At 42.5% G+C, this 24,338-nt stretch overlaps 1 pseudogene across 1 annotated transcript in view; it reads left to right on the forward strand.

Annotated features, from left to right (window-relative positions):
* Positions 1-24,338, forward strand: part of LOC146798600 (solute carrier family 22 member 6-A-like) — a 540,325-nt pseudogene that overhangs the window by 262,372 nt on the left and 253,615 nt on the right. Inside the window, exons 4-5 of the transcript XR_014969190.1 lie at positions 15,585-15,753; positions 17,052-17,175. The product of XR_014969190.1 is annotated as a solute carrier family 22 member 6-A-like (transcript). The remainder of the gene's footprint in view (positions 1-15,584; positions 15,754-17,051; positions 17,176-24,338) is intronic.

Raw genomic sequence — 24,338 nt, forward strand, 5'->3', positions numbered from 1 at the left:
ATTATACAATTTTTATGATTGCCTATTTATTTAATGACATTAACCTAATATCCTACCATTCATCTCCCTGGTGTTTCTAAGGTTGACGTACATAGCCCCATCAATCGTACGACTGCTAAGAGACAATTTATTAATGGCAGAATCCTTTCCACCACTTTTGCACTTTGTATGTCCTAATTAGGCTTGGTTTAAGATCTGCACTTTAGTGTACCATTTTAATACCTCTGTACTCTAACTGAACTTTCATTACTCAAAGTTGAAATAAAGTATTTATGATGAAGATTATTTGTGCTCCATAGCTCAGCGGAATCCCCCTGCAGGTTTCAATCTGACCGCCGTCATCATAATATGGCGGTCAGAGTGAAAACAAAGATGTTGGGTGGAAAGCCTCCGAAAGCTGGTCAGCGGCATTCTGCTCAAAATCGTAATTTGGCCCCATATATATTACACAATTTACATTATTATTTTTCATTCAAAGAATTCATATTAATTAAAATGTATTATTTACAAAAAAAGTATTGTTAAATAATTCTAATTTAGTTACGTCCCACCCTATACCCCTACAAAACCCACAACCTGCTCATAAAATATAACATAACAAAAAATATATATTTACACAATTAACATAATTGTCATTTAAATAATCAATAGCAATTTAACATATTAGTTAATTAAAATTAAATTACTTCCCAACCTATACCCCTCCAAAACCCACAACCTACATCTAACTTTAAATAAAAAAACATATTGTACAATTAACATAATTAATTTTCAAGTAAATAATTAATATTAATTAAAAACAAATTAATTTTAATTTAATTACGTCCTACCCTGTACCCCTATAAACTCACAACCCACAACTATTTTAAGAAACATGAACAATAATTATACAAAAAATGCAAAACATATACATTTAAATGTTATAATAAAACCCATAACAATAATTTTAAAACTATATTATTAACAACTCTATTTTTGTAAACGATATTAATGTCTTAGATATTTTCAGAATCAATAATACTTACCTTAAATCAATATTCTTGATAACGGTATTCTTGCAAATTATATTTCCATATCACGATATTTAGGACACGATATTTTGGCAGCACAATATTTTTTTCTCTCGATATTTTGTCTGAATACCGTCCACTTGTAAATGTTGATAAATATTCCCATTTTCCCCTTACGGAAGATCTGTTATCAACTACTTATGACAGAGTCATTGAGAGATTTGAAATTGTTTTTTGCAACTGGGGTTCTTTTCTGATTTTGAAATTTGGCAATGGCCTGCCTTTCAATAGTCGAAATTGAAATATTTTCTTACTCATCTAAATGTCAAGCATCAGAAAGACACAACTCTCTCGACACAGGTGAATGGTGTGGTTGAGAGATTTATGAGCACCCTCAAGAAGACAGCCCAGCATGCTGCACTGGAAAAGCTTGAACTCAAGATAGTTCTTCAGTTTATAATCGTGCATACAGGTTAACTCCACATTCTACCACGTGAAAGCCCTGCACCTTAATGTGTGAGTGAGAGCCACAGGCACCAAATTGCCACAATGGACCCTGAGAGATCTATTGACAATGACAAACTTCGCACCACTGATTTGGGTCACAAACACAAAATAAAGACCTATGCGGACAGACTTTGCTGTGCTCAGAGCAGTGTGTACAAAAGAGGAAACCAAGTTATTGTCACGTAGAAATGAAAATGCAAGTCTGATGCTCTTTTTGATGCTGACTCACTGAGGGTTGTGACTAGTAGAGGACACATGGTGACTGCTCACAGTCCTTGAAAGTCCATTACACAAGATTCTTTGTTTGAGCACCTGCCTCGACATTTGCGAACTCCAGATGTCAGAAGTGAGACTGATTCACCTGAGAATCAAGAGAGCCCAACTATTGTACCAATGTCTCGGTCATGGACACTTCTCCAGTGTCTCCTCAACCTTACATGACCAGATCTGGGAGATTGATGTGAGCACCAAAATGACTTTTTGAAGAGTTACGATGTATATATGTATTATTTGTACATTTTATTTGGCAATGGTTGAGATGTAGTGTCTTGTGAGTTAGAGATGACAGGACCCTTTTGGTTCCTGACAGACTCTGTAGAACAGTGATGTAAGTCAGTGTGTTGGTGATAGAATTCTTGATGTAGAATTTTCGGTTAATGGTTACACACTGAAGATTAAAGACTTGTAATTCCAAGCTCCGTGTGTGGTGTGATCCCTTGCATGTACCCAGGCTGGGGTGCCTACTAGAGATGCCACCACAGTAAGACTGCCTAATGCTAAGGCACTACATGTAAGATGACGTCTATATTACAGGTTTGCAAAGTTATTGAAAGGCTTACCAATGAAAAATCACGTTTTGATTTAAACCTCAGATTGTTAAATTCCAGTGTGCAAACACATCATCTGAAATATCACCCTTTATATCAGCAGACAATCTGGATTTAGCTTTCAGAGCAAGAGTTTGAAAACAGTCACAACACCATTTACAGATTTGCCTTCCCTTCTGACCATCACCCTTGAAAATGTATGTGGTAGTATAACTTATGTGATTGGTTCAGTGATGACCGCCATATTCTCACAAATGTCCCCTGTGCTGACTGTTTCTGGCTTGGTAATATTCTTCCTTTTCTCAAAGATGACAACCTATTATATTTCAAACTGTTATTGCAGATTTCAGCTGGCTCGATTTTTGGGCAAAACGTTTGCAAAAGAAGCCTATTTTTTCATATGTTATAGTTTTGCAAACATCTCCCAGCTCCTACATCGAACCAATATTTACAGGTAAACATTGTCTGGAACAAATATAGTTGCCTGTTAATTTCAATGTGCCAGTTGTCCACATACAAACAGCCATATCAAGTCACCCACTGGTGGCAAATCAGGACATTTGTGAAGTCCTATATTTGCTGGCACTCTGCAAACCAGATTCTGCCTTATCTTAAGTATCACCCTGATATAAGAACCAACTTAATCAGAAATTGTGCATTCCTTTGTCAGTGACACATGAAGAAATTAATCTAGAAGTAACATCAACGATATGCTTCTGATCTCCAATGAAGCCTATGCTAAGTCTGCTGCATGTTCATCTGAGTTGAGACACCTGATTACTCTCTGTGATACAGTTTCCTTAAGTCATATAGAAACCTTAATCTATGTTTCTTAATCATTGTCAACATCATCATCGTGCAAAGCATCTGCATCCTCTAATGGCTGAATCGACCATATGGCTTGGCTAGATGATCCGTTTAATGACATCTGAGTATTGGACGATTTGACATTTGGGTACATGACTTCTAGAACATTCTACAGGATCAACTTCTTTTTGCATAATTGCTGCCTGCAAAATGTGAACATCAATAGACTACATCTGAGTTCATCAAAAGACTCTGAATTCACTAATGTAATTCATACACTCTTCTTGTGTTTCTTTGTTGTGTACCATGTCATGATTCTTGTTCGCCTCATCTGTCACTTTTACACCCTGTTCTTTGACTTTTGCTGTACTAGCCTGTGGAACTTTGTATTTCAAGTGCTTTGGTTACAATGTTGTGCGTTTGGCGCTGTACCAATTTGGCAAATGTTAGAAGGGGCTAAACTGGGAAGGCACTCTATACTTAGCTATAAATGGACTCCTGTAATTTGTGAAGTAGTCTACGGTAGCATCCTCAATGTTATCTTTGAATTTTTTAGGTCAGATCCGCTCCTGTTTGTAAAGTATAGTGGCACCCTGACAAACTTGACTGTATAGTAAGGGCTCCTATTCCACTGTGTTTCACATGAATTATTATCCTTCGGATCTTTAAGTGAACATGCATAAATAAACTATGTATTGTATTTTGAGATGTAAAAGACTCCTGATGCATTTCCTCATCCCTTCTTCTGTGGTAGAAGTGAATTTTTAACTTCTGCTGATCTTTGATCAGTATTGAATGTCTCTCTAGTTGGAGTCTGGTGTTATTTCTTTCTCTACTCAATTAGACCTGCATGATTTTATGCCTTTTTTTGGTGTTTTTCTTTAAATGCATTAATGTATGGGCAGAGCCAGACTACTTTTGAAGATCACTGTAAATAAAAGTAACTCAGATCCTCAAATCTCCACCTGCCTCTTATGGTGCTAAACCTTAAACAATTAAGAATGGCCCACCCTCATCTAATTTCTCTTCTAGTTATCCAAATCTTGATAAAATTCTGAATGAGCTGAGGGCTCCACAGACTTTAATGATCACTACCAATACAAAACTACAACAAATTATAGGTATGTGTTTAGCTATGGAGAACAGCCTGGTTAAAATGAAACAAGGAATGAGTGAGCTTCAGGATTTTACTTCTGAAATCTCAAAGATGGATCTAGAGTCACAAATTCTTTAACATCAAATTTTTTTAGCTTAATTAAATTTTTTCTATGATGGACAAGGAGCCAAGGCACAAGCTCACAGGCTCAGTAGACAGGTGCAGACTGGAACAGACCATTCAGGGGCAGTGACCAAAGGTGGCCGTGTTTTGAATTTTTGACGGTCTTCCACAGTCAACAGTGATTGGTTGCTATGGGTTTGGTGGGGGCTCTTGTGTGAGCATCATGGGCAGCAGCACAAGTTAAATAATGGGCTAAGCCCTCTGAATGTCTTTCTCTCTGCTCGCTGAGCCCTGATGACTGCTGACGCACACCCTACTCTTTTGGCACCAGAGTTCTTCTGTTCCCCATCCTCCAGTCCCTATATTGAGGCCACTGGGTGATGTGCCTTTTTCAATCATCAGTTTAGGTGGAGGAGGAGTCGTGTTTGGCCAGAAAACAGGTAGACAACCTTGGCATCAAGAAGATAAGTGCAGGCGTGCTGCTGTTCCCTGTCGGAGGTGTGAGGTTGCAGTCCCCTGCTCTTCTGGGGCCGGGCTTGGCTCCGCCCCCACTCCCACTTTCTAGTACTCACCGGGGCTCTACAGGATACCGGAATTGGTCGGCCGGGCTTGGCTTCGCCGGACCACAACTCCCATCATCCCTAGGGGCAGGACGCCTCAGAACAACGCGCCAGGAGGCGCTTAAAGTTGGGCTCGGGGCAGAGTCCTTTGGCGTGCTGCTGTTCCCTGTCGGCGGTGTGAGGTCGACGTCCCCTGCTCCTCTGGGGCCGGGTTTGGCTCCGCCCCCCACTCCCGCTGTACAGTACTCACCGGGGCTCTACAGGATACCGGACTTGGTCGGCCGGGCTTGGCTCCGCCGGACCACAACTCCCATCATCCCTAGGGGCAGGACGCCTCAGAACAACGCGCCAGGAGGCACTCAAAGTTGGGCTCGGTCCCACGTCCTGCGAGGACGCGCGCGGGACGAGCCGGGCGAAGCCCGGGCAAAGGGCGGGCCGTCTGTGGCCGTCCGGGGCTGGACTGGGCTGGGCTGGGCCATTTCCCTTGGCCTCATCACGAAAGCATGAAATTGAGTTATTGACCATTCGGTACGCCTTGATTCCCTAAAGTATTTACTTGTTCATCATTGGTTTCCTCGGTTAAACCGAGCGGTATCATTTTTATTTCAATGTAGTTATTGCCATTTTAGTAAATAAGACGATCAATAAGCTTTTTATTGCTATTTCTACTCACATGCTTAGATTTTTATAACTAGGTGCGGGTTTTATTCTTCCCCCTGTATCTTACCCCCTTTATAGAGGTGTATTCCTTGTAAATTCGAAATATAGATCATGTCGAAATGCAAATTACAAAAGGGACCGATTAATTCTGCTGAGACCCCAGGGTCTACTATTGACTGTTACCTTGTTAAGGCGGTTAGCGCCATTAGCTTTGAGATAGACAAGGCGGAACGGCGCCTTTCGCTATGACTAGGTAATGGACCTGGTTCTAGCAATATGATCGAATCTCAAGCTGAGTGTAACACACCTAAAGATCTACTTATCGCCCCTCATTCGAATACTTTATGTCCTGACTTTGTTGCAGACTCCACGGATTTTAGAGAAGCCCATAGCTTACCCAATGGTTCACCACTCTCCAAAAGGAAAAGGAGCTGTAAGAAATTACAGCAAAAACAGGGGGGAGCCAATAAAGGTGTAAAGGCCATGGCACCTAATCCTATAGTGGAGCATACATCTAACTTGGAATCTATATGCGATTCACAGGTTAATAAGATCATAGCTGCCCTAACCCATACATTAGAATCCCACCTCAAACAATTATATGACAAATTAGATCATCTTAATGATGAGGTAGTGAGACTCAATGGGGCACTTAACATATTCGAAGATATGGCTAAAAAGACCACAATTGGGCAACAGGAAGGACCACAAGGAACAGGAGCTATACCTGTTGTAGGGGATGCACCAGATATCACCAGGAGTGGAAGAGTTGGAGAACAGGTTAACCCTAACCTCATAGAATTGAATTCAATGGCTAACTCAGTCCCCCTGGGATATAGGAAGGAATTATTGTGGAACAGCAATCCCCGGGAGGTAGATGATCAAGCTACTAGGAATACGAGAACCCCACAGGTATTACTAAACCAGACAGAAAAAGTCCAAGAGGAGGATAAAAGGGTTAGATCTATTAACCTACCCCCGGAATGCTGCCCGTATGTGGTAGTATTGGTGAATATCCCCCATCTTAGTCCGAGTATTACAGAAACTCATGCTTTCCTCAAAAATAAAGTGGTGGATTTGCTACATCGTAACTGTGGCTATCCTGTTAATCATGTGGACCAGATCCTTACGACAAGACGAGTAAATTGGATCGGTCCTTTAAGGAAATCAACGAAGGGTGATTGTGTAAATTTCAAAAATCCTGATTATTCCAGGATCACCCTGGAAAGAGGCTCCACTGTGACTGATATTGAAGGTAGAATTTTAGCCCTTCCACTTGTTTTTTTTTATAGCCATCTAAAACAAGTTACATCTATGGTCACAGACCCGGTACACCGTAGAGCTAACTGGACCTCGCCCCCTTTACTATCTTTTGCTCTTCCGACCCACAATAGATTTCAACCACTCAGTAGTCTCGAGCAGAATGATTGACAAAGCCCTACCCTCCACGTTAAAGGAATGGCGGGATTTAGGAGTAGTAACACACAAGGGGATGAGGGATTGATAGGAAAAGTACCTTTAAGACTGAAGATAATTACCTCGGGGGATAAAGGTACTATGAAATGTCGGAATTGAGCGAAGCGTTGGTAGAGTCCCCTGATGGCAATATGAGTGAACCCATGGAAGTAGTTATCTCCCAGAATGTGATTCCTACGATTAATGTGCCAAGGGCTGTCCAATATCCAACTACCAAGGTAGCCGAAGCTAACAAGAGCACTATAGTATGTGGTCTATATATAGTCTCCTGGAATATAGCCGGATTGATAAAGAAAAGAGAGATGCTAGAATGGATGGATTTCCTTGGTAAACATGATATCATATGTCTCCAGGAAACCTGGTGCCAAGACTATGTTAATTTTGATGGGTTTGTTTCTTTTAATTTACCCGCACTGAGGTCTACAGCTGGTAGAGCGAAGGGAGGGTTGTTAATACTTATGTCTAATAATCTGCCCATTGAAGTTAAAACATCTATAAATGTTGGATGTCACTCACAGGTACTTTGGCTACATCAAAAAACAGGACGCGATGTTTTGTTAATCAATTTTTATAATCATTTGTTCGATTGTACTCGACACAAGGTAGTCATAGAACTGGAAAACAAAATCGATTGCCTGGGTAAAAAGATAGGTGTAAACTTTGATATCATCTGGGTGGGCGATTTCAACGTACAAACATGCTCCCTATCTGCGACAAAGGTCTGTGGCTTCAGGAATGATTCAGGAGACGATTGCGTGCATTTTCCACATAATTCATATGGTGAAATCTTAAATTTACTTTTGGCCAAATTTGATCTGGACCTCCTGCAGTGTGCAAAAGATGGTTCTGGTAACTTGATTCCTACCTTCACAGGTAGAAATGCTAATACTATTATAGATCACGTATTGGTTTCTGTTAATATTGTCCCATTCTGTACCATTCTGAGGATAGAAGATCTATTGTTAAGTGATCATAATTGTATTAGTATGATAGTTGCTGTATGGGGCAATAGATGCCCGGTAATACCAATCACAATTGGCAACATAACTCCGTGTAGACCTAATGGCACCAGAATAAAATGGAAAGGGGTTAATCCGGACAAGGTAATTAAAACCATTGTCACCACATGTTATTCTGAGATACTTGAGAATTTGGATGATAAAGTCGAACCATTTTCGATCTTAATGAATTTCTGTAAAATCAATGGAACTATTAATAGTATCATGACCACAACATCTAATAAGAATTCTAAACAAGATAGAGGATGGTTTAATCACGCATGTACTCACTCTCTGAACCAGCTCAAACAAGCACTGTCTAGTAAGAGTAGGGATCTGGTGCTTGTCAAGACCTTAAGACAGGCCTATAAACTACATCTAAAACGCAGAAAGAGAGAGCTCAAATAGCCAGCTTTTTTGGGAAACAGTTAATTTACCCTTTTTAAAAAACGAGGGTGTTCCCGAAATGACATCATATGTCAGCAGTGAGGCATGGGTTGAGCATTTCTCTAGTATATTCAATCCAGGGAATGTAACCATGATGGATGTTGGTGAATTTAGTCCTTGGCCGATTCTACCACTTAATATTACATTAGCAGAGGTAGATCAAGGAATTAGCAGTAGTAAGGGAGGGAAAGCCCTGGGCCCTGATTGTGTCCCAATAGATGTCTATAAAGCCCCACCTGCTCTCTGGGGCCCCATATTAAATAGAGTTTTCAATGCTGCTGTTGTTGAAGGTGCACCTCCCACATGGGGCGAATCCATTATTATCCCCATATTTAAGAAAGGGGACAGATCTGAGGCAAAAAACTATCGGCCGACCTCTTTCCTAGACTCATCTATTAAAATTATGATTAGTGTTTTATTAATCAGATTAGAGGAATGGGTGGAGGACAACGGGATTTTAACCCAATCACAGTATGGTTTTAGGAAGGGACGGCGGACCCTTGAACAGTGTATACATTTGGATTCACTAATAGGAAAATATACACGTGCCCAGCAAGGGTCCCTCTTCCTTTGTTTTGCTGACCTAAGTAGTGCATTTGATCTAGTGGATCATGCCATGCTATGGCCGATTCTACTAGAACTTGGTGCCCCAGAATCTATTATTATTTTTTTGGCCAGGCTTTATGAAAAATTAGTAACATCAGTACGGTACGGCCAAAGGGGCGAGTGCACTCCTAAATTTAAGGTCAAATTAGGTATTCGGCAGGGATGCGTCCTTGCCCCGCTACTTTTTACCCTTTTTATTAATGAAGTGGATGCAGCACTCAAACTTGTAAAGTCTGATGCACCCCAGGCGGAAGGACTAGCTGTGCCTGTCCTGCTGTATGCAGACGATGCAGTACTTTTAGCAAGAACAGCAATTGGCTTACAGAGGTTAATAGACAAGTTTGTTGATTTTATTAAGGGCAGAAGGTTGCAGATCAATAGGACTAAAACATATGCCATGGTCTCTGGCCCACGGCCTGTGAAATCTAAATCTTTCTTTATAGAAGGGTAGAGAATACAAACAGTAGACAAGTTTTGTTATCTAGGGATAACTTTTTTAAGTAATGGTAAATGGTCGCAGGAAATGGTGAATGTTAGGTCCAAGATGGCAAAAAGTGTACATGGAGTCTTCAGGTTTGCCGCAAAAATAGGGGACCGTCGCATTAAAGATATGATGCAGATCTATCAATCAAGATGTACCTCAATTGCACTTTATGTTGCCGGGGTCTGGGGCCATCACCCCCATGGTGATCTGCAAATAGAGGAAAATTCGTATCTTAAAAGGTTGCTCTGTCTACCCACTTGAGCGTCCTCTGATTTAATACATAGCGAAGTGGGGATTAGCTACCTGACTGACCTTATTGGGCTTAGACCATTATTAACCTGGAGATCTATATGGTTGAAAGAAGAAACTGCATTTAACAGGAAAATTATTAATGACTGTTTCCAACTAGATAATTGCTTAAAGATCCCTTGGCTCAATTATATAGTACAAACTTTCAAGGATGTATTTAATTTAAACGTCCTAGAAAACCCCAATGAACTAAGTAAAATGTCTAAAAATGAACTGAAAAATACATTTCTGAGGGAGAGAAAGTTTGTAAGACAAAAAACCAGTGGGCACTTAACAACTAGCCATTTCTACTACTCACTCTCAGACACAGAGGGTTTTCAAGCATATTTGAGTCAGGTAACTAGATCTTCACATCGATTTGTCCTTACAAGAATGAGATTAGGCATCGTCCATCACTTGGTAGCATTTCCCTGTGTTAAAAAGTATCCTGATTCCCCTTGCCCATGCGTTGGACGTACCAAACAAAGTACTCTGCACTTTCTTCTTATATGTGAATTGTTTTTAAATTTTCGTATTGCCTTTCTTAAACCTTTGTTTAAAAAATACTGCACTTTAACCACAAATGCTGCTATGAGTTTACTGTTTACAATGCGGGCACCAGATATATGTTTTTATGCTGCGACCTATATTCTGAGATCAATTGAGGCAAGGAAAAGCATGATATTTTAAAGATATTTTAATTGTCAGAATTGTATCAATTTAATGTATCATACCGTTTTTAATTATGTTTTTATGTGCTTTTATGGTTTTTTTATACTAACCGAATAAAGCTTATTGAATTGAATTGATAAGTGCAGGCGAATTCAGGATGGAATCATTTTTAAGCTTTTAGCTCAAGCTTGGGGCAGGTGTACTACGGTCTTTATTGGAAGACTGAAGACGTCCAATGCTGTGATTGTCCACAGCCAGCCAGCGTACTTCATTACATGGCCCTGGGGATACTGGGGGATAGTGGCTACCCCAAGGGACCAAGATAAGGCCTGGTTGTCAAGGCCCATCTCCCAATGGATGCCAGGGGAATCCCTGTATCGGGTTGGCTCTAGCATGGTTGGTTGGGGGACCAGCTGTCATGCTGGCCCAAGCTCTTTCTGTCTTGAGGGGGCAGGTGAGTTTGCCTTCTAAAGAACAACCTATTGAAGGACCAGAAGGGTTTCATCTTGGGTCCAAGTCAAATGGATCAATTGATGCCTGGGGGGTGGTAGACCATGACTCCTTTGGAGTACTTGCAAGGAAAGTTCATGAACTTGTTATGGAGTATTTGCTTTGAATTTCATGTATTAGTTATGTTCATGTGTACTAAAGGTTGCCAAGGACAAAAAGAAGCTAACATGGTCTGGTCATAATATATACTTATCACAAGATCTATCTACTGCCACAAATGTTAGAGTAAATGAATTCTTCATTTTGAGAACTGTACTTAGACCATATCTGTATATCAGATATGATATAATCCATTCAATTATATCTACAACATACAACATCTAGTGAACTCTACTCCTATAATTCTGCTCTCAGTAGTAGTGTAAAATACACAATAAATAGGCAGTAGGACAATATCTATTTGTTGCACTGTGTCCCACCACCAGACGTATTTCACGGGGTAAATGGACATTTAATCAAGATGTGGTATACGCCACAGACCAGCAGCTGACTAGGGCACTGACTACTTACAGAAAATATTCTCCTCCCAATATTCTTATCAGAAATCAATGATACAAGTGCATCTCTATGATCTGCTAGACCAGTTTAAATGGAAGAACGCAGAAGAAAACAACTGCGCTGTCTTGCTGCTGGCACCTATGTTTTAGCGCAAATTGCAGCAGAATATGTAAAACCTGGCCTCCAGATGTTCGCATAAGACATTTTAGCCCCTATTTGAAAGGTCCTTTGACTGTTAGACCACAACAACCGTACCAAGTCTGCTCACCCTTTCTGTGGGAGCTGGGCGACATTATCCTATTTGCCCATCTGCACTGAGCACAACATGGCATTAAATTAGATCAATCAATTGGATCTCTTCCTCTAGAAGCTATTATCAGATGATAATAGCTCTGGAATCAAATCCCAAGATTAATATTGACTTTGGTGTGTGTCCATCCACTGATGCCAATACCTATCTGTAACATTAAACTAAACTAGCACTGTGAAGTGGCAATGTGGCAAAATATTTAGCAGTCTACAAAATTCTGAAATAAATAGGTAAAACCTTTAAGCACCTATCCATCTGAATTTAAAATACCTAGGGTAGCTGTGAAGGCTCAACAAGAGACAAAGAAAGCACAAGAAACGATTTAGATGAACGACAAGGGGCTTTCGGAATCCCGAAATTCCTCATTCCAAAGCCTAATTTGAGCCAATGGTTTCCGTTGCTATGACAGTGTGCCACATGGTGGTGCTGTCTGTCTAATTTAGGGATGAGCAAAATAAAAGTTGTTTATTAATTCAATATACATTAACCATGACTAATACCTGCCATTCAAGCAATTCTTATAGCTTTTGGAGCCTGCAATAGCCTGGATTGTCACAATTGTAAGATTGTGATGGTTATCAGTTTTGTTGGTACAGTCTTTGTCAGGGATGGCAGGTGCAATAGGTGGTGCAAGCTGCAGCTGTCTACTGACGTAGGCACTGGCGCTTATTTGTTTACAAATTAAGCACTGGCTAATTCCATTGGGATCAGAAAAACAATGGGGGAGATAGAGGAAAAAGGAGAAGACTCATCCTCCAAACTATTTGCAAATAACCAAAAAGAGTCACTCCTAGGAGAATAGACTTGAAGAACAACCTCGTTGTGGGAAGGAAAAGGTTTTCCTTTCAAGTAACCCTCACCCACCATGGTTACCCCTTGGCGACAAGGTTTGGGGGTGGATGGCTTAAAATAAATCACTTACCTCCCGGGCCGGCTGGCTGGCCGGCTGCCACCTCTCCTATGTTCTCTTCCTAGCTTCTTGGGGGAGACAGGAAGCAAAAAGCACAAGGACTCCCAGCAGCCAATCACAACACTGCAATGCAGCATTGTGATTGGTCTGAACACAGTGACACAGCGCTCAGCCAGGGGCTGGAAACGTGGGCATGTTCTCCACACAGGCTATAATGCAGCTTTCATGAAGAACACGGTATGTGTGCAAGACTGTTTTGGGTGGCCCAAGAGGGTCAGCCAAGCACTCATCCTCACAAAGGGAGTGCAAACCACTCCTCCCTCTGCTCTGAAAGCAGCCGCGCCCCACAAAGGTGCCGTAATGGGTAAAACTAAAATGATAATAACCTTGAGTTATTATCATTTTATTTTTCCTTTTTTTACACTGCTAGAAGTCAGTGACGCTCCTCCCCCTTAGCAGAGGAGCCACCACTGCACTACAGTAAGCTGCACCTGACCTAATGACGGTGTCCAACACAAGTCTTCATGAATTCAGCAACATGGAATACCAGATAAAGAGTTCTAATCACATAGCATAGCATAGCATAGCTGAAAAGAATACAAGGTTGCAATGATAAAATAAATATGTAGTTACTGAACACACCTCAATGACCAGAGATAAAGAGAGGTACTTGGTAGAGCAGGAAACACGATCTAGCAGTGGCATGCTATTGAATTAATTATATGTCTCTAAGCCTATCGTTTGTCATCATACAACCATAGCGATGGCATGCAAATCTGGAATATGCTTTTCCTGATCTTCCAGATACCGTGAGGCATTCTCTTCAAGGCTTTTTAGTGTTTTATTAATTCCTTCATTAGCAGTCTTTTCTAACATACTTTGCATAGCCCTAGGTGTCCCTTATACCATTTGGAATACTGTTTCAAACCTGGGCCCAGGCACCTATCCTCATGTCTATAAATGACAGATTCTATTAGGTATCAACTATGTGGCCTATTGGCTGGAGCGGTTGACCTCGAAGCTGTAGAACCGGGTCCGAGTTTGGGCAGGGACGCTCAACTTCCTGAGATTCTGGACAAATAACTTAATCTTCCCGTGCCTCACAAAATGATGTGTCCATCTGTAATGCAGCTGGTGCACATGTAAAGCACTCTAATACCTTTGGCTCGTGCATGTGCTATATAAAACAAACACCCCCCAAAAACAAAATACCATCGTCAAGCGACATAGCACGCTTAGACTCAGACTGCTACCCCTCACTGAGACTATTCAGCCTTCAAGGGTCCTCAGTAGTATCAAAAAATAATTCTCCATGAAGCCTTTTCCTATCCTGCAACCAAGTCATGTGCCACTTGCTGAAACCCAAAGTGTCCCATTATTACCCACCCAGCACCACTCTATACGTCCCAAGAAGATTCATTTGCCGACGCCTCCAAGTGATGTTGTGCACCACCATTTACTGCTTTGAGGAAACTTAGCTTCTCACTTTAATAATAAGTCGAATGCTGAGCACGGCTTAATCAACCGACTGTGCTCCACCAAGCTCCCTTAACCCTAACACTGACTGCTGCAAGTAAGGTGCCGTCATCACCTTCCACTATGGACATACACTGAACACAGACTCCACACCCCAAGGGTTTTACAACCAATGGGCTTAATGAGACTCTCCTCCATCATAAAAGTACTATGGCATTAGGCCTAATAGATTCGCCTGCTGGCATTGGCAAGAAGACCAACAGAACTAATAGTTAGCCCAAGTTACTCTATACAATAGCTACTTTCCAGCTTCTTACCTGTGCTAAAGATCAGGGTTCTCTATTAGGTCCTAAATGGCTGGATTCATGCCAGATTTTTAAGATAACTACATTTATCTAAATGGGGATGTGCTAAAAATCTGGCATGGATCCAGCCCTCCAGGCAGTGGCGTAGCTAGGGGGAGCGAAGATGGTCTGCCCCAGGCGGCATGAGCTTTTGAGGCGGCAGCCTTTCCCGCTATCACCTGCAGTCTCGGGGTGGCTACAGGAAACCCGCACCCCCCCTCCTCAATGCGTTTGCCACAGGGCAGCAAATACAGAAAATGCTTGTCAGCACTCCCCCCCGGGTCTTCACTGTAACCGCTGTGGGACGGCAAACGCTGAGTCCACCACGGGCGCCCATAGTGCTAGCTACGCCAATGCCTCTAGGACCGACTTTGTAGAATCCTACTATAGATTAATTGCCCATATACCGACTATACAGAGGAGAAGCAGCCAGTACTGGTAAGCTGGCTTTTCTCAACATGTAGTTGTGCCCTGCGCTTTACTTTCTAGTTATTTTTCCCTTAAATAATACACAGCCCAACTCGTCGATGGAAGAAGCTGAAATGGGCCCCTCAACCCTCAGCTGGGTAGGAAAAGATGGCCATAATTGGTTTACAGAATGCACCTCATGCCCAGGGGCCCTGGTGTATTGATATTGACACATCATAAGGTGCCCTGTCCTCCTACTGACATGTCACTGACTCCGGTTGTCTAGGCCAGAGTTCTCCAATGTCGGTCCTGGAGGATTGGATCCATGCCAGATTTTTAAAATATCCCCATTTAGATAAATGTAGTTATCTTAAAAATCTGGCATGGATCCTGCCCTTCAGGACTGACTTTGGAGAACCCTGGTCTAGGATGAGAAAGGATGAAAGGTTAAAGTTTTGTAACTTGGTCAGTTCTCCGCAACTTGACTGTCGATAAATATGAACTTTCCAAAGTACACTGGTTGCACAGTAGTAGTAACTTTGATCTCTGTGTTTTTTCTTCATTTAGTTCTCGAGTGGGTTCCCACCAGAGTCCGCACGCTGACTGGTACATTTACAGGATACCTAGCCACTCTTGGACAGATACTGCTGGCGGGTTTGGCGTACGCCATTCGGGATTGGCGCTGGCTTCAGCTTGCGGTCTCTCTTCCCTTTTTCATCTTCTTTCTTTACTCCTGGTAAGCGGATATCCTTTTCAGTAACGTTTTCTATATATTTTTTGATTGCTGCAATTCATGAGGGTATTCCTCATCTCAATAACTGCTCACAATCAGAGAAAGTTCTTTGCAGGATTCTCATTCTATTTGGCTAGCTTCACAGGAAGCTGTGCAATACCCTTCAGGCCAGGGCCAACGAGTCCAGTAGGGCACTGTGCTCTGAGTTGGCTGCATACTCTCTCCTAGACTTAGATGTTCCTAATTGGGAATCCGTAAGCCAGACTTGCAATCTATCCATTCCTTGAGAGGCAAAAAAGGCCCTGATTATAGGGGATTTGCAGACTGCGGGTAAACACCTTAGTGGTGAATAATTCTGTTTACATTTTTGTGAATGGGCCCTGTTCACCAGTGCCAGCAAAAGTAAATGTCCTGTATTTTAACTAGAAGGGCCACAAGCTGAAGGAAGAAACAGTTTGATATACCGCATGAAAATGTGTTGCTTGAAATAAGCCCTACTCCTGATCTAGCTGGAGAAGGTGGACACTAACACAGTGCTTAATTTGTAAAATAGTAAGTGCCAGGGCCCTGACCAGGAGGGCACTACAGCTTGTGCCACCCATTTCCCTGTCATCGCTGCCAATGATGGTACCAAAACAACTACTAACCATCTTTCTCACTTTCGAATGCAACAGTTTAGATTATTCCAGGTCCCCTAAGCTAAAAAAAAAGGCTGGGATTCAGAAGGCAGGTATCAGTATTTTTTAGTGTATTTTGTATTCATAAACAACCGTTGTTCTGCTCATCTCTAAAATCATCTCTAAATTAGATGAGCAGCGTCACCATGTGGCAGAGTGGCATGAGTGTAGAAATGACAATTAAGTGCTGGAAACCAATTAATTGCCGGTGCCGAGTCCTGGAAACCACCAGCTCAAATTAAGCACTGCACTAATGGCCTCTTTATGCTCGCTTTGAAGCGTATTTGCTCCATCCCTTGAGTTTCCGATACAGGAGGATTTCAAGAGGTCTTTAGCAAAATCAGAAATTACCAAGGGAATCAATATTTTGGATCCTACTACCCCGCTAATTCTTCATATCTCCTTGGAATTTCATCCTAAAATGTCAGCTGCTTTCATCACCTGAAACACACAGGATCTAGGTGTTACCACAGAGCTCATAATTCTGATGAGGTACTGTAAATTTAAATACAGGCACCACCAAAATTACTCAGTGACTCGTAATGAGGCCATAAATACGGTTTAATGACATGGTGGCCTAACCCGCATTACTGATTACAGAACTTTTTGTGTTTCTTCCTACAGGTGGTATGCAGAATCTGCTCGCTGACTCATCATGTCAGGGAAACCAGAGCACGCAGTGAAGGAACTAAGGAAGGTGGCAAGAATCAACGGGAAATTGGAGGAGTGTCAAAAACTCAACATTGAGGTAAAGACACATTTGGTGTAGATTTGGGAAGCGTTCATATAGCATTAACATGTATTCATTAGAGCAATGTTGATATGGTACTTGCTTGGGTATGAGTTAGCAAGTCTATGGTAAGCAACCGTATCGGGCCAATAGTGAAGCAGTCAAGGTAAACCGTAAGGACGTGTCCTATGTCACCATAATACTCTTAAGGCACCTAGCTATGATGACCCACCATGGTGCCTCATACAGTAGCCTTGCAAGTTAGTGCAATTTTCTGGCCAAACTTTATTGCTATGTGTTAGAGATGGGGTCTCTAGTCGGCAGAGGTAGGTACCTTTGTCCAAATAGGGATCCTTGCTTCTAGTCAGAGTAAGGGGGATACACACTTTAGATAACCCCTGCTCACCCCCTTAGTAGCTTGGCATGAGCAGACAGTCTTATCCCAAAGGCAATGTGCAAAGTATTTGTACTCAAAACACACAGTAATACAGTAATAACACCACAAATGGACACCACACCAGTTTAGAAAAATAAAGTATCTTTATCTAAACTCAACACGACCACAATGACAATAATCCAACATACAGGTAATAAGATATGACTTTATAACAGTTATTGCAAAACTTTAGCTTGTAGAAAACAAATAGCTCCACCAGGGGCTATTGCGGCATCATGACAGCAATAAATCCAATGTATGGTACTGACATCGAGGAGCGGGGCGTCGGGAATGGACCCACATGGACCTCCAAACAAACAGTACCTTGGAAAAGAAGTCTGTGACTATGCACGGTGTAGTTGAATTCAAGGTCAAGGCCGGCTCCCTGGCTGCCAAGGGGAGGGGGTGATGAGGCGTCGTGAACGCGAGGAGGCGATGTTTCGAGTCCAGGACAGGGGAAGTTGGTTGCATTGATGGTGAGGCATCAATTCCGGTGACAGTGAAAAGTCGGAAAGTTTGTGGAGTCACCTTTGCGATCATTGGTGCCGCAAAACCAGGCTGCAGGGTCTGGCGATGACGGAGTTGGTGCGAGGGCTGACATCGGAAATGCCGATAACTACAGGTGTCGGCAGGCATCAAAGGGCATCGGAGCTGCGGTTCAGGTCGGGCGGTGCGCTGTGAGGTTCACGAGAGTTGCCCCGGTATCGGTGCAGGTTGCGGCATCACAGCGGCATCGCTGATGGCGACGGACACACGTTTTCTCACTTCTCTTAGGTCTCTTCCAGCTCCCAACAGCAGGAACCACCGCCAGGGACCCAAAACTGGAATAAATTCAAAAAAGAAAATTGATGGACAGAATGCAAAACAATGTCATACATTCACCCCAGTACAGAGATCTGGGCCTAAACCCATCCTTTTTTTGCTCCCCATGCCATTCCAGTTTGAACCCAGCCTTATGCAAATCAGTCTTGACCCTGTGCCTAATGGGAACAGTCTAGCCCGAACTTCCAGGTCAGGTCCTCCCTGGACTGGAAACAAGCATCCTAGGACCAGTTTCAGGGTTTCATCACTCATCAGCCAGGATAACTTGACTCCAGTGGCATAGAGAGCACTGGAATAGGCACCTCCTGGCACGGCAGAACTCTCAGCAATAGAGTTCAGGGGAGTTGGGGGTGAAGTCTTTGTGTCCCTGAGACTTCAGAACAGGAGGCCAGCATACACAGGCCCTTGGAGATTCTTCTTCAAGCAGGTTCACAGCAAAGTTCCAGTCTTTGACCTTTCCTTGGCAGAAGCAGCAACTGCAGGACAAGCGCACACAGCAAAGGGGCAGTACTCCTCATCACAGCTCTCCAGCTTTTCTCCTTGGCAAAAGGTCCCGCTAGAGTCCAGAAGTGATCTAAAATTCTGGGGTTTAAGGTCTACTACTTATACCCCATTTGTCTTTGTTCTTTTTATGCAATGGTCTCTAAGCCCAGTTCAAAACAGTTCTTTCCTCACTGGTGCAGTATGATCACAGGGGGTGGAGACATCATTGTGCAAGGGAGACAGGCTCTATTCAGGTGCAAGGAATACTCCTCCCACTACTTTAAATGCTGCCAAGCCCCATTCTTTTCATCTCCGAGTCATCCAGGAAGGGTCAGGCCAACCTCAAACCCCCCCCCCAGTAGCTGTCTACAGTGAATGCAGATGCCAAGCAACCAGATATTCAAAACACAAACAGGCACACAGAATGATTAAACAAGAACATCCCTACTTTGTAAAAGTGGCATTTTCAAACACACAATTTAAAAACCATCTTTACTAAAAGATGTGTTATTAAATTCTGAGTTCAGAGAGCTTAAACTTTATTTCTCTATCTTGTCTCAATGTAAGATGTTACAGAGCATCTCCCATTCTATCCTATGGGACAGATAGGCTTTCAATAGTGAAAAAAGAAATTTGTAGTATTTCACTATTAGGACATGTCACACACACCACTGAATGTCCTGCCTTTTACATAATCTGCACCCTGCCCATGGGGTGCCTTGGGCCTACCATAGGGGTGCCTTACATGTAAGAAAAGGGAAGTTTAGAGCCTGGCACGTGGGTGCACTTGCCAGGTTGACATGGCAGTTTCAAACTGCCCAAAGACACTACAGTGGCAGGTGTGAGATTCCTTTTCAGGGCTACTCATGTGGGTGGCACAATCAGTGCTGCAGGCCCACTCATAGCATTCGATTTACAAGCCCTGGCACACTCAGTGCACTTTACTAGGGTCTTACCAGTAAATCAAATAAGCCAATCAGGGAGAACCAATTGTAATAACAATTTACATAGTTAGCACTTGCACTTTGACACTGATCAACGGTGGAAAAGTGCCCAAAGCATCTAAGCCGGCAAAAAGTCAGGGGAAACCACCCCAAAAATGCCACATCTAACACTATGCCTAGGATTAATGCACTATGCACTCTTGTTAGAGTTCTACCGGTGACCTTGCATACATGTACCAGGTCTTGCTAGTAGTACAAACCCCTGCTTTGCAAAATGCTATCTGTATGCAAGCTGATACTGAGGCACCAGATTCTTGCAGTGTTCACATGCTTCCAGACTGCAGATTGGAGTAATATTGCATTAGAAAACCTACAAGTATGTTCCATATTAGTGCAATATTTGAATGATAACCATTCTGAAAAGTTAAATATCTATTTAGTTAGTGTTGTAATAAAGAGCTTCGGAAATTGACAATGTTAATGAACTATATCTGTCTACCTATTAATGCAGTAGCTATATAATCACCCTATAAATAATCCCATCACCTGAATGTGCCGAATCACCCTTGTTTTGTATGGTTTCCCTAAAGTTTCCAAACAAATAGGCATAGTGGTAGCAGGTAATATTTAAAAGTACTCAGGATAAATACTAGTCCCGAGTTAAGCGAGTGAATCAACCAGCCCAATTTCCTGCTGGGGGTTCATGGGATTATGGGATTTACCCTGAAACCGGTCCCAGGATGCTTGTTTCCGGTCCAGACCTGGCTTGGCAGTTCGGGCTGGACTGTTTCCATGAGGCACAGGGTCAACTGATTTGCATATAGCTTGGTCTGAATTGGGGTGTCGAAGTGAGATAAAGAACGATGATGAATTCAACCCATCTGTGACTGGGTGTGAGTGTCTGAAAAGTTTCAGCGCTCCGTCCGTCATTTCCTTGTGTTTGCCACTATGGGATTTAATTTCTGAGAAAAAAATGTAAAACTATGAAAATGCCAGTAGGTCTAGGGTGTAACAATATTGATTTATATTAATGTTAACCCTGCAGGTAAAGTTTTTAACAAAATAAGAAAACTGTTTAATAATTTTAATAACATGCACAACATATTTAATTGCTATTCAAACACAGGCATCCTTTAGCAATATATGACGCCTCACTTTCCAGCATTGCTGTTATACTAGATTTTTGTCTTCTTATGGGTTCCAGTGCTGTCGATATAGTGCAGCTTATGTCTTTAAGCAGGCTTGCTTAAGTCTTTAAGGTGGCTTGCTTTCATCATCTAAATTGGCAACACTAAAATATATATAGCTGTAAACAGTTCACTATGTAGCTGGTCATGCATGCCCCTACCAGCAGGGGTTTAGATAGCCCCGATCAACGATCGAATATAATAGTGCTATAGGGTGAAGGGGGGGAAAGACATAAAAATCGAAATGGGGTAATGGAGAAATATTTAAACCAATGTTGCTGTATTTCAAACACTTTTGGCCAGCTGTACTGTTAGACTATTTTCCGCATGGGGGAATGCTGATGGCATAACCTCTTCACAGGTTTCCCGAGGTCACTAGGACTGAAAAACCTTGACTCTCATACGGTAAACAAGGAGGCAGGCAGGGCATGGTATGAGAGAAAGAAGAGATAGGAAGCGGCTTGGGCAAGGGCAACAACAGAAAGTTGAAGGGTAGCAAAAGGTTCAAAATAATGATAAGAAAGACTGAGGTGGTATTTTATCAAATAAAATGGGCATGGTACAGTGAATGTAAATGGGCTGCATAAGTGCACATGAAGAATTAAATTCAGCAGTAGTCATACGGCAAGAACACATGGTGGAATCAAAATCTCAAATAATAGAACATGTAATGCATTTGCCCAGTCCAAGGAATCTGCCTGTACAGTAAGGAAAAATAGGGGTGTGTGGGGAAGAAGATCACACGACATAGATTGGTCAGACTTATGCATATCCCAATCCAAAATGGAGGCTACCAGCTTATACACTACTATAGGCCAGTTACAATTGAACCCCATCTTCCAGAGGAATTGCGTAAGCAGTTTACATGACAATTTCAATGTGAAACCATCTGTCCTCAGATAGATTACCCATAGTAACCCAAGATAAAGATCTTAGTAAAGTACTTGCAACAATGAGAGTGACTACTGAGTTATTACAACATAGCTATGGGTTGATTGATTTCTTGCACGAGCAATGACCAAATGCATCAGAATGATTTACTCACTGTAGCAAGAAACATCAGAGTTCAGCTATAATCAACTTCTTACGAGTTCAGATCTGTGCAGCTGGTTATATTACCACCTATTCTCTCAGATCACTTCCCAATTTATTTCACTGTTAAGCTAACCTCCGGTGCTAAAGTGAATATTGGTACAACAGTAGAATGAAGCATTCTTGTTTCCCTGTTGACAGACTCACATTTGGGTAAAGGTTTTAAAACCTTTGGTTAGCAAATTTTCCAAAATGAATAAAGAGTGAACTCACAACAAACAGCTGTGCTGAAGCAAAAGGTAACATTGCCCAATAGGTTAACCAACTGGAACCAGTTGATGAAAGGTTGTTAACCCTTGCAGACCATCCTTTTCCCAAAATGCGTTTTAATATTCAACTTTGGTATACCCAGTCAGGATATACTGTTTCTAACATATAATCAATCTTATGAACCACTCGGCTGCTGCCTAAAACAGACTGATGAGTTTGATCAAGGAGCGCAATAGCGCATTATGAAAGTTAATTACAGCGGCATTATGGCTTGTGCTTGGAAAAGATTCTGGAAATCTCAAGCGCAGATCAAGCAAGATCTTGAAGTCTCATCAGTCAATGTATAATGATGGGGTATTAATATCCCACCCTCAGCAACCATACCTTGTTAGGTAATCTAGATTCTGGAGATAGGGAGCACTTGTAGGAAAGTGCCCCTTTTTGCATGGTTGCCCCCACTTTTTGCCAAACTGTTGATGTACTTTGACTGTGTGTGTCCTGGTTTCCTGTCAACCAGATACCAAGGGCCAATGTTCTTTCCCTAATCTGTGCTGATACAAAACCAATTGTCACTCTCTGGCCACATGCAAGTCCCTTGTAAAAGGTACCATGGGTATCAAGGGCACTGTGACCAGGGAAGACCTCTAAGGGCTGCAGCACCTATTGTGCCACCCTTTGAGGCCCTGTACCTTCACACAAACACAAACTGCCATTGCAGGTTGCGTGTTTTGGTGCAGAACAAAGTCAAGAGTCGACATGGCACCCAGCCCTGTGTGCCATGCCTACAATCCACTGCCCGGGCATAGGTAAGCCGCCCCTATAGCTGGGTGCACTATACCAGGTGAGGGTACAGGTGCATGAGCGGTGTACCCCTACAGTGTCTAAGTCAATTCTTTGTGGAGCAGATTTACAAGAACTGACACTTCTCTGCATATTTGCAGAGATGCACCAGTTCATTTGCATGATGGAAAAATAGGCATGTGCCACCATGGATGTGCCGCATTTACAATGCCGCACACTGTAGCGCAAGGACAAACAGATGTGTGACGCATGTTTTGTCGGAAAGCCAATACATTGTTGAAGTCGTGTCATAAGCACGACGCAACTCCAGCAATGGTCAGGAATGCCTATTCCTGTCATGCTGCATCACTTCTTATGCCTGCTTCAAGCAGGCACAAGGTTTTGATGCAGTGGCGTCATAAAAGTCACTCAGTGAAATCTTGTAGATTTCGCTAGGTCACTTATACGAGGCTCCCTTGCGTAGGAACGCCCACCCTGCAAACATTATACCTGACGCAGGTATAATGTATCACAGGGCTTTACAACATGACGCATCTCCCTAGATTCGTCACATTGTAAATATGTTGCATCGTGGCGCATTGTTTACGATGCCGCTGCGTCACAGAAGTGATGCAGCAGCGGTGTAAAGTTGGCGCAAGGGGCTTGTAAATCTGCCCCTGTAAGTGCAGTAATGCCATAAAGAGTATATGGTGATGGGAGTTTGTTATTACAAACTCCCCAGCACCATAATAGCTTTACTGAAAACTTGGAAGTTTGGTATCAAACTTCTCAGCACATTAAACCCACACTGATGCCAGTGTGGGATTTAAAATACACTCAGAAGGTATCTTAGAGATGCCCCCTGAAAAACGGTCTAACTCTAGTGTCCTAACTGGGCAACTGCTTGCCAGCTAACACCACCAGACATGTTTCTGGACCCCTTTGTCGAGAGCCTGCCGCTCTTGGGGGTCCTGAAATAATGCACATCCTGGGACAAGGTGCCAAGCCTTCTCCCCAGGATGGGCAGGGTCTACGAAGGGGATGCTTCAAAGGCTTGCTGCCTTTGTGAGCTTACCCAGCCATTAGCTGCTCCCAGTAACTGGCCCCCACAGCTCTGACCCCCACTTTAGATGGGAGAATCGACGGGAAAACCAAGTTAGGAGGAGAGGTGTGCCCACCTTTGCCAACCACACCACTCAGGTGGGGGAGGCAAGATGAAACACAACT

This window comes from Triturus cristatus, chromosome 9 (assembly GCF_964204655.1).
Source record: "Triturus cristatus chromosome 9, aTriCri1.1, whole genome shotgun sequence".
NCBI lineage: Eukaryota > Metazoa > Chordata > Amphibia > Caudata > Salamandridae > Triturus > Triturus cristatus.